Source organism: Pangasianodon hypophthalmus, chromosome 11 (assembly GCF_027358585.1).
Source record: "Pangasianodon hypophthalmus isolate fPanHyp1 chromosome 11, fPanHyp1.pri, whole genome shotgun sequence".
NCBI lineage: Eukaryota > Metazoa > Chordata > Actinopteri > Siluriformes > Pangasiidae > Pangasianodon > Pangasianodon hypophthalmus.
The window spans coordinates 8,337,974-8,350,178 of NC_069720.1; positions in this window are offsets into that span (position 1 = coordinate 8,337,974).

Below are 12,205 nucleotides of genomic sequence, written 5' to 3' on the forward strand. Positions count from 1 at the left end.
AGTCAGCAGACATTGTTTCTGATGAATATCTGAAAGGCACGAGTGATGACATGGCTACCTGTTATGTCTACTGCTACCTGCTACTACTTAAATTGTTAAAATGTTTATATTAAATATCGAATAAACTGAATAACTAACCAGAATAAAATTTACTGAAAAAATGTGGAAATCCAGGGAAAAAGAAATTATCACTGGTTATTTTATAAAATTCTGACAGATATATTCAGCAACAGGTTTTCATGTGAATGCAAAGTAAAGATTTAAAGTAAAGATTAAAGTGAAAGTTTTTTTTGCACCTGATTTCATTAAGTATTATAGCCTTTACCACAAGCTCAGATTGAAAGCATTCAAAACTGCTCTATATTTTCTAGCCAATTCTCAGGATGTTAACAGAAATGAAATAGAAATAAATGAATGACTAGCTGATTTGTGCTTTAATATGTTTTTTCCCACAGTATGTTTCATGAAGGGAAATATATTTTAATGTTTACAGATATAATAAAAAGTGCACAGGTTTTTACATCGGTTTGTTGAAATATGTTCTAAATTTGGCACCCTAACCGTATCAGCACTAAATACAGATTGTCTGCTTTGTCTGTATAACGCTATTTCTTAAACCTTTAATAAATTTGAATTCACTGAAGGATTTGAGTTGAACTACACAACAGCTGCTTAGTTTGCTTAGCATTCAGAAGAAGCCACTAAATGTATTCCTTACTCAAATAGCAAAAACTGAGCTCCAACACATTAAATATCAAGCACACAGTATATCCAGCACATGCTAGTGAGCATAACTGACTGATCAGCTGACTCTCCTGCTTTACAAATGATCCTAATCTACAAACGAAAAGAAGGTTTTAAAAACCGGCAGGTGGAAGAAATCAGAGAACTTTTTATCACACTTTATTGTACCTTATTGAAGTGTCACCTAAGATTACATTCAAGATATTATCAAAGTGTTCAATAAATGCTAACTGTTTCGATAAGTTGTTTTATTTCAAACATGAATAATTTTTCAACTGCATGGAAGGTTTTGTATTATTTTATTTATTAATATTTATTTCCTAACAGATACAATTAGCCTGCATCAAATACCCTTAAAACAAGTGCAGGCATTTGCAGACTGGCATCAAGAAATAAATTACTTGCAGCCAAAGACATAAACCTTTCCTGCAGTGATATTTTCTTATGTATTTTCACATGAATCATCTTTTTTATTAGATATACATACATATAAAAAATGTGCTGCTAAAATTTTCCACTATTAAAATCTAATGCAAATTTTAATCAGTGGCTCATAGTTCCAAAAATGATGCTTCTGGATGATTCTGGAGAGTGATACAATAGCTTTGAGTGAAAAAAAAACAGTATAGAGACAACAGTAGCTTTTAAAATTAAAGGAAAGTGATTTCAACCTTTTCAACCAGAACATTCAGTGTGTTGAACTTGTTCAACCACTGATTCACAGCCCTTAATCAGTCTGTACCTGCACCTTATTTAATTTCTTCTTCCAAGTATGCCAGCCCATACCTTTTTAATTAACACTGTCGAATGTGTGTTTGCATTATGTGCATGTGTTTCTGCTTGTGCTTTGAGTCATATGATAATCCACCCTGAAAACTCTGACAGACATGTTCTGTTATCTGTAGATTTCTGAGATGGAAAGAGGCATCTGTGCAGGCTGAAGTCACAGATGTATTAGTAGATTTTTGAGATAATGAGATGTCATTGTGACAGTCTAAGCAGGTCCTCCTCCTTAAAGCAAAGCACAACAGTGAGTGACGCCTGATGAAGCAAAAAAAAAAAAAAAAAACGTTATCGGAGCAGCATTCCAACGATTGCTGGAGTCACATGTGATCATGTGGGAACATGCCAGAAGAACAGACCCCATGATTCCCTGTATCGTCAATGCCAAAGTGAAAGAACTGATTACTGAGCCAGAGACTGCCTCAGGAAATCTTTTGATTGATTTCTTTTTTAAACTTAGTATCTACTTTATATAATATTCTTTTCTCCCTCTTCAGTCATATACATATTCTTACATGGTACATTCTTTCCACATTCCACAATAGTACAACCAATCACAGTGAGTGAAAGCCAACACACCCTACAATAACTCATCATGTTCAATCATCATTCTCTTCTATCATCAGAACACATAGAATTCCTGTGGATACCCCTTCCATAGGTGATTTTTAGGTTACCAGGTTTAATCATAGTTATCTTCATTTATACCACAGCATTGTTGAATTTTTGATTCTGATTGGACAGAAAGTGTTGATTAATCTTCTATTACAGCAGCTCTGACAATAGTGCTGGCTGCAAGGCAAAACACAGCTTTATATTCATGCGCTCTTACCCCAAGTGCACTGTTACTCCCCATTCAGTGGAAGGTTATTATATTACATAGAAATTTTTTAATAATTTAAAAACTCTACCTAGGGTATAACATAATTCCCTTGTGCACCTATGTAGTGCAGTTGATATTAAGGAATAAATGTGTCTCAAAACAGAGCCAACTGCATATTACAGCTTTACATATTTACATTTTTCCTTTAATTTATAATTAAAACTACTTTTACAAGTACAATTGTTTTTTTAAATGTCACTGCTGGCAAAACATGGGACTGAGGTCATCCCGTTCAAAAAGTGCCCAACTAATGCTTCCTCCTGTTTCACTAATGATTTCCCTGTGAGAAATCCAGGGAAAAACTTTTCCTCATGGAGACCAGTCAAATGTGCCCACAAGGTCCAAGCTGTCAGATACTCCTATCCATAGAATATCAGTATCACCTATGTACTGTAGTTTTAAGTTTCAGGAGCTCTTAATGGCACCCTTTGTTATCTTTACAATTTGTTTAAAAGGATGGGTGGATAATGTTTGGATGAAAGCTCCGACTGAACAGTATGAAGAGGACTGAACAAAAGCAATTCAGATTCAGTGAAAAAAGGTCTGCACGTAACTAATACAATATGATATTCAGAAACTTGTGATGATGGGTTCAATGCCTTACGAGCCATAAGCACAAAACTCTTCTTAAATACATATAACATTCTAGCGCATCATGGCAACATATGCACATGTAAAAAAAAATCCTTATGTCATTCATAACCGTAGGTAATACCCAGCATAGTTTAGCACATAAAGCAGATAATGAGTGCAAAACTGAAATAAATGAACCTGTCACTTAAGCACAGCAATCAAAACAAATAGGACAAATGTGTTTTGGATAAAATCATTTGTCAGATGCACTCAATCATATTCAATTATCATGTTTCTAGCCAGCCAACTTTACATTACTGTATTGGATCACTGCTGCAGGAAGTATGGCACACCCACAGCAGCCTAACCCAGATTAATCCAACATAGCCTGAACTTGACACTAAACACACAATAATTTCTTTACATTAAGTTATTTTATTTAACAAATCTACATTTCAGGTATTGTCATATTTTATCAGGTATAGCTACCATATAGGGTATGTGTTGCAAGGTGCAACTTGGTGCATAACATTTTACATAGACACCCATACAACCTGAGGGTAAAATCCATTCTGAATCCACTTTGCAAAATTTGCTTGACAATAATATTTTTAGATATAGTTTCTTATGGAAAGATCAATAAGAGATTTTGAAAAAGAGGCCATGTGCAAACTGCATCATAGATTGCTGAATTAGATTTAGTCACTCTTCCAAATCAGAGGTTCTTTCCACTGACAGAACGCATTAGATCCTAGTTGACATTATTTATAGACCTACTTGCTTTTGAGTTACTGGGGTTTGGGTTAAATTTATTTACTTTAAGTGACCAGTAAAAGAATCTGTAAGAGCTCAGTAACAAATACAATAACTTTGTTTTGTGTTTTGTGATTTCCACCACTGTAACAAAATGAAGAAAAAAAAAAAAATCACGGGCATCCCCAGACACCACTTTGAGAACCACTGCTCTAAATGATAAAGGATGAAAATGAACAAGCAACAATGCATTTCAGCACTTCGTCACATTTCTATACTATTACAGTAGTGGCGTGTATCCCACAACACCCCTCAATGACACTTGATCTATCTGAGTGAATCAATTTTGCACATAGCACCTTCTACTCATGTGTTTGGACACAAAATCATTAATAAAATGATCCTATTTCCTATGATCCGATTAAGCACATTCTTTAAAACAGGTTTTTAATCATTCACTCTGAATAAACCCGAATAAACCTTCCAAAAGGGCACACAGTATAAATGTCACTTACATTACATAATGCAGTCACTCAATATAGTCATTGTTCTAAACGGTCATCTTGCAAGTCAATGTATATAGCTGGGTCTGGAATGTACTCTTTTGGAAACCCTGTCACAGACGATCAGGTGAGGCTGAGATGGCAGAAAGGAATGTAAGCTTATCGGCTGATTTTGATGGGTGGCACATGGCAACAGCATGAGGTGATACGGGAGGTAATCACATGATGTGGGTGGGCAGCATTTAAAGGTGTCTGTATCACACACTTTTGTTTTGCATATTAATGTCTCTGTAAAGATCTGTTATCAGTTACGGACATGTACAAAATGTTACTTTTAAGTTGCAGTTTATGAAAGCTGCATCCATTTCAGCAGGATTATGACGGAGTGACGTGAGCAATCTGCACTGTTTTAACAGCATGTAATAGAAGAATGCAGCTTACATAAACAGAACTCGTGACTGAGGTCACACAACATGTCAAACTGACAAAGACGTGTTTTCCTGTAACCAAAGTTGTGAAGCAATTGAGAAAGACATTTTTCTGTCTGAAGTAAGCTTTGCACTTTAGATGTTTGTCAGTTCCTTATAAATCTCAAGGGGAAGGGCAATAGCAGGGACAGTCATTTACGACACCTATGGAGGCTCATAAGGCATGTGTGGCACTCTTGGGTTTCGTTCACACCTAAAGACCCTGAAGGATGAAACATGCTTGACTTGAAGAAGACATTTTAACAGTGTTCATACTCATGTCACCTTTTCTCACAAATGTTCCAGATTTCCACAGTGAAAGTACGTGAATACAACCATAAACACCAGCTAATCTAATAGCCCTGTGACCTTTTTGCAAAACTATGCAAAGCAGAGGTCAGAAAATTAGACAGTGTTCAAATAAACAAAGGAAAAAAGGTTATGTAGACATAAATTTGCAAACACTCCAGAATGTCTCTTTTGTAGCACATACACCGCATTCAGTCGCACTCTGTGATTCCATTACTTGCTACAAAAATACAACTCATTAAAATAAGAGACAAAAGGGCTGGATGCATTTTATAGACCAGTAGAGTAGCATGGGAGCAGCAAAAAGCCACACAGTGTGCATCTAATGGGTGAACCATTATTGTTTAACGTGTTGAATAAGTGCCAATCAGAGGCGTTACACAATGAAAGGCTGCTGAGTGACATGAAGGTGTGTTGCTCATTCCTTGGTATTCTGACTCCTGGTATGTCTGCATAACCTGGACTTACAGGTATGGCAGAGTTCTGTGCATGTAGTCATATTGCTAAATGAAGTCAAAAACTGAATTTCAGTCAATGCCCAGAAAATTGCATGTACAGCTCCTTTCTGTATATTATGTATGTAGTGATATAATCATTCATTTTATTCATTCACCTTCAGTAATTGCTTTATCCTGCTCAGTGTTGTGGCAGAGCTGGACTTTATCCTAGGAACACTCATGGGAGGCAGGAATACACTATGGATGGGACATCAGTCCATTGCAGGGAACCAATTCCGTACATATTCGCACACTCATTCACACCTAGAGGCAATTAACAGATACCAATTCACCTACAGGCATATTTTTGGGAGGTGGGTGGAAACTGGAGAACACAGAGGAAACCCACACTGGAGAGCATGCACAGAAACTACACACAGACAGTATTGAACTGTCAACCCTGAAGCTGTGACACAGCAACGGTGCCACCCAGTAGTTCGTTTTAAAGCATATTATTTATTTACTAGGGTTAGTTATAATAATATGGTAATATGGTAATAATAAGGTTAGTTATTTAGTAGCTAGGGCTAGTTACTGGGTTAAGTAGTCAGTAACTCCAATTACACTAATAGGAAAGGCGTATAGTTACAGGATTGAGGTATATAAATCCGGACCAGTCGATATGTCTTTGCACTATAAAAGCCAGTTTATACTTGACACGAGCTTATGTGTGCATGCAAAAGCAGGAGGAACATTGTTCACATACTCTGTCTGCGTAGTTTATATACATCTTAATATTGGCATCCACTAGATAGTACATCAGAGGCAAAACATTCCTGTTCACCTGATTTCCAAGTTGAAATGTATATTTAATGATTTCATGCGCAGAGATGTCAAACAGACCGAGGAGCTCTGTCATTCTTTAAACTTTCTGCCATTATCGTGAAGGTCAACACTAAAAAATATTTACTGGAAAATGCAGAAGACTGGTACACAAAACAGACCTTTTGGTAGGTTTGAAGGGTACATGAGAGGTTTTTAAAATTGAATCACTAACCGTCCTAGGTAAACTAGTTAGTGTTAGTACTCAATAACTGTCTAGAATAGTACTTAGGTATGCGATTTAAGACACAATACTAGGTTGTTTAGCCAGTAGTGGACACAGTGTCACATGGTGCTATACGTACTGCCCCCACTATTTACGTTGGTACTGCCCCACACATAGCATTAATTTCTGAGGATGCACACAAGCGACCCTCAAAACAACTGCAGAATACGCGTGGCTGCCATCTTGCATATGTTTACACGTCGTTAAAAAATTCAATCAGCACAAAAAAGTTAAGAAAATGCATAATTAATGTTTACTGCAAGTGTTTTTAATTAGCATGTGATTACAAATGGGTCTGGTGCTAGCTAACAACTTAATGTGGGCAAGAAAACAGACAAAAGGCCAAAATCCAAACCATTAGTGTTTTTTTTTTTCTTCAATTTTTCCCCCTAATTTTGGCCACCTGCCAATTCCCCCAGCCAGCTCCCCCCTGTTACACAACAGCTACCACCCAGGGATGGTGAAGGCTAACGTGTTTCCTCTGAGACACATGAAGCCATCCAGCCATATCGTTTCCACATAAATGAGCTCATAGATGCCCATGGTTGCCCAGTGTCACTGTGATTGACAGGGAAGAGAGAGAGTATGCCATCTCTCCCACCCAGAATGCATGGCCAGTTTTGCTCCCTTGACTTACGCCATCTGAACCATCCAGCACACAACTGTTCTTTCTTTTTGTTTCTTGCTTCTTTTTTTTTAGGAGCAGATTTCTGGCAAATGGCAGCAATGTATGATACCTTCATTTACTTTTCTTTTTAAGATAACATCAGTAATCTTGTTTAAAAGAGTAAAAATCAATTCATAGACCTAAGCAGTACCTGCCAATTTTTTTTTTTTTTTTTTTTTTTTTTTTTTTGTGCTCAATAGATCACGAGTTTACAGTCGGTCACACAATAGCAAAGGCAAGATGTACCTGCATGAGCTGTGCCACATACCACACATTCACAGACCTACTCAACAAGAACAGCGAGGTGAAGAAATACACAGCCAAGGAACATGGATTATACTGCAACTTAAATATATACAACGCTTGTGCATTATCCCATGTCTTTGCTTCTTTCCACTTTGTTTTGCAGCTTCAGAACCACTGAGAGCTGTAAGCATACACACTCTAACAGCATAATCAGGTGCAAAGAAATTTCCATTTAAAAAAAAGTCAGTAGCAGTTGTCAATCCCCTAATTAAATGTTTTAGCCATGCACAAATGGCATGTTTGATAAAAAATGGGACTGCACACCAGGAAAATCGTATGATAGACAGTGTATGGATCATCAGTGTCTGGGGGTTATTTGTGGTTAGACTGATTCAGACTGAAGACTGATGTCATCATCCATTCTGCTAAATATCTGGATATTTTAGCTAAAGAGCTGATCACCTCTGCGAGGTGGTCAAAACTTTCCATGTTTCCCACAGATTTGAAGTATACCTGGGTGGAGGTGGGGGGCGTTGAGGGTTGGACTAAGACTTTTATATTTTTACAGACTGTGTCTCATTGCCTGTATCAGTTCATCTGTACTGGCATCTGCGGTCTACCTTCATCTGCAAGAACAGCTTCCTCACTGACTCCTGGAAGTAACAATCTTTAAAAGTATGCTTTCCTCTTTATTTCCATTGCTGATTGCAGTTCAGTTGTACTTACACTATTTCAGATTTTATAGTTATTGCATTTGTTATTAAGTCTTTATTTTGTTGACTGCCATTCAGTTGTACTTACACTATTTCATTATAGTTACTGCATTTGTTATTAAGTCTTTATTTATTTATTTATTTTGTGGTTATTAATCTCTGTGTTCCAGCCTCACTTTTTTTTTGTTATATTAAATCTATGATGAACTGTATTATTCCTGGACTGATTCCAATTATTTCAAAGATTTTCTCTCTACCTTTTTTTTTTTTTTTTTTTAGAAAATTTTAAACTGCCTTTTTAACGTTGTAAATTGACATCATCCAGAAATAACAACCATGATATAGTCTAGAATAAATTCTACCTATAACTTAATGTCCGAAATCATGGGGCTCATCATGCCACAGAAAATGTACTTGCATTTATTCAGCTCTTGATGACGAGAGAGAGAGAGAGAGAGAGAGATGCGCGGCTTCTCACTAATCGCTCGCGCTAGAAAGCTATTCATCATTCATCAGTGTCAGACATCTCGCGTAAACAGGATCCTCTGACGCGAGCAAACTCATTCACACAGGCGAGATGAAGCACATCTGCACGAGAGCCAGAAGCCTCAGTGCCTCCGTGGGAAAAAAACATCGCGCGAGCATTGCTTTCCTCACGCGCCACTCTACATTTTTGGATGGAACGCCAAGAGGGACATGTTTCGCCATTAGGAAAACGCGTCTCGCTTTTATCAAGGCGTGGAAGAGGCACGATGTAAGAAACAACACACGACGGTCCATACAGTTATACAAAGTTAATCCACCCAGGGTGTGACACTGTCCAACGCAAAACGTGCACCTGTTTCGTTTATCAGCACGTTTCTGGAGTGTGATTTCACTACACTTCAACACATCAACAATTATACTTTTTTCTTTGTTAAATAACACATCTGTTTATTTTTAGTCTTAGATTATGTGCAGCATCTGCCATACAAGTGTCTGTGAATGAGCTGTTAGTATAGAAACAACAAGTATTAGAATGAGCACATCAGTCCAACTCTATAGTTAATGAAATTATTGTCCAAGCTCTGCGGTTATATAAAAACAACGCACACCAATCAGATCTGAGAATTCAGCTTTGCTATGGTATAATGATAAGGGGGGAGAATTTTAATGACAGGTCCAAATGTTTATTCATGGCTAGTTAATATAACAAGGATACAGTGCAAGTGATTATATACACTATATGGCCAAAGGTATGTGGAAACCTGACCTTCACACCCATTTGTGGGCCTTCTCCAATCTGTTGGCACAAATTTGGAAGCTCACAATTGTCTTTGTATGCTTTAACATACACGCAAGATTTTCCTTCCCTGGAACTAAGAGGCCCAAACATGTTCCAGCATGACAATGTCCCTGTGCACAAAGTGAGCTCCATGAAGACATGGTTTGCCAAGGTTGGAGTGGAAGAACTCGAGTGTCCTGCGCAGAGCCCTGACCTCAACCCCACTGAACACCTTTGGGATGAACTGGAATGCTGACTGCAGCCCAGGCCTCCTCGCCTGACATCGGTGCCTGACCTCACTAATGCTCCTGTGGCTGAATGAACACAAATCCCCACAGCAATGTTCCAAAATCTATTGGAAAGCCTTCCCAGAACTGTGGAGGCTGTTAGAGCAGCAAAGTGGGACTAAATCTGGAATGGGATGTTCAGCAAGCACATATGGGTGTGATGTGAAGTGTTCACATACACTCACCGTCCACTTTAATAGGAACTCCTGTACACCTGCTCATTTATGCAGTTATCAAATCAGCCAATCATGTGGCAGCAGCGCAATGCCTAAAATAATGCAGCATCAGTAATGTTCACATCAAACATCAGAATGGGGATAAAGTGTGATCTTTGTGACTTTACCTATGGCATAGTTGTTGGTGCCAGATGGGCTGGTTTGAGTATTTCAGAATCTGCTGATCTTATGGAATTTTCACACACAACAGAGATTATACAGAATTTCTAGAGATTATACAGAATTGTGTGCAAAACAAAAAACATCCTGTGTGCGGAGGGTCTGCAGGCCTTGTTGATGAGAGAGATCAGAGGAGAATGACCAGACTGGTTTGAGCTGACAGGAAGTCTATAGTAACTCCAATAAACACTCTTTACAACCGTGGTGAGCAGAAAAGCATCTCAGCATGTATAAAACATCGAACCTTGAAGAGGATGAGCTACAAAAGCAGAAGACCATATGCTGAGATGCTTTTCTGCTCACCACAGTTGTAAAGCGTGATTACATGAGTTAATTATATGGCAGCTCAAACCAGTCTGGCCATCTTCCTAGGGTCTCTGATCTCTCTTATCAACAAGGCATTTCCACCCACAGAACTGTCGCTCACTCAGTGTTTTTTGTTTCGCGCACTATTCTGTGTAAACTCTAGAGAAAACCCCAGGATATCGGCAGTTTCTGAAATACTCAAACCATGCCACAATTAAAGTCACAGAGATCACATTTTTCCCTATTCTGATGTTTAATGTGAACATTAACTGAAGCTCTTGACCTGTATCTGCATGATTTTATGCATTGTGCTTCTGCCACATGATTGGCTGATTGGATAGCTGCGATGCAAGACCAGGGCCAGGAGAACTGTAAAAGACTTTCACCACCCCGGAAACAGTATCTTCTCAGTGCTCCCATCAGGGAAGTGCTTCCGGATCCTGGGGACCAACACAGAGAGACTCAGGAGGAGTTTCTACCCTCAGGCAATCGGGCTACTGAATGACGACACTTGAGAAGTCTGTATATTACTCTAGCTCACACACAGACACACATACACAAACAGTTTACACTACAACAATTGTTTTGCACATTACATAAAAACTCTTACACTGTAGAGCTCTGTATATTTCTTCCAAAAAGATTCACATCTTTTTCAGGGACGTCCATGCATATTTCAACAAGATAATGCAAAACCACATTCTGCACACATTACAAAGTCCTGGCTGCGGAGGAAGAGGATACAGGTACTTGACTGGCCTGCCTGCAGTCCCGACCTGTCTCCAACAGAGAATGTGTGGCGCATTTTGAAGCGCAAAATGCGACAACGAAGACCCCGTACTTTTGCCCACCTTAAGACTTGTTTACAGCAAGAATGGGACAAAATTACACCTGAAACACTTCTTCACTTGGTGTCTTCAGTCCCTAAACGTCTTTTAAGTGTTGTGAAAAGGCATGGCAACATTACAAAGTGGTAAATGCTTTACTGTTCCAACTTTTTTTGAAATGTGTTGCAAGAACCAAAATAGGAATTTTGTTTTTTTGAAGAAAAAACAATAAAAATCATGAGGAACACATTAAATAATGTGCTGTTGTATTGTCTGCAATGAAATACAAGTCAAAGTAAATTTAGAAATCACTACTTTCTTTTTTTATTTGTGTTTTCCATACTGTCCCAACTTTTTCTGATTTGGGGTTGTATATTCTGTTTTTATTATGTATATGTCTATCTAGTTCGTTGTTGTTCTGTTTATTGTTGCACTGTGCTGTGGGATGAGGCACTAAGGAAAAACATTTCACTACATTACATCATATGTATGTAATATGTCTGTGACAAGTGAAGAGCCTTGAACCTTGAACCCAACTGCATAAATAAGCAGGTGTACAGGTGTTCCTATTAAAGTACTTTTGGCCATATAATGTGTATACAGAATGACATATACATATAACCTACATGTCATACTGTATAACATTGTTTTGCATATTAACTGAACTTTAATGATGCTAATAAAAGGTCAGTAAAGTCTTCATTGGGAAGGCTTAGCTTGGTTTGTTTAATCATTTTACTGGCTAACAGTAGCTGTGGTTAGAAGCAAGATTAACCAATCAGGATACGATTAGTTAGTGACATGACACTTTAAATACTGTATATTAAATGTGACAAAAGTTACATGATACTTTTAGATTCTACCCAGCAGTTTGTCCATTGCATCCACCACTCAAGTGAAAAGAATTAAGAAAAAAAACTGCACATCACCATGACAGGAA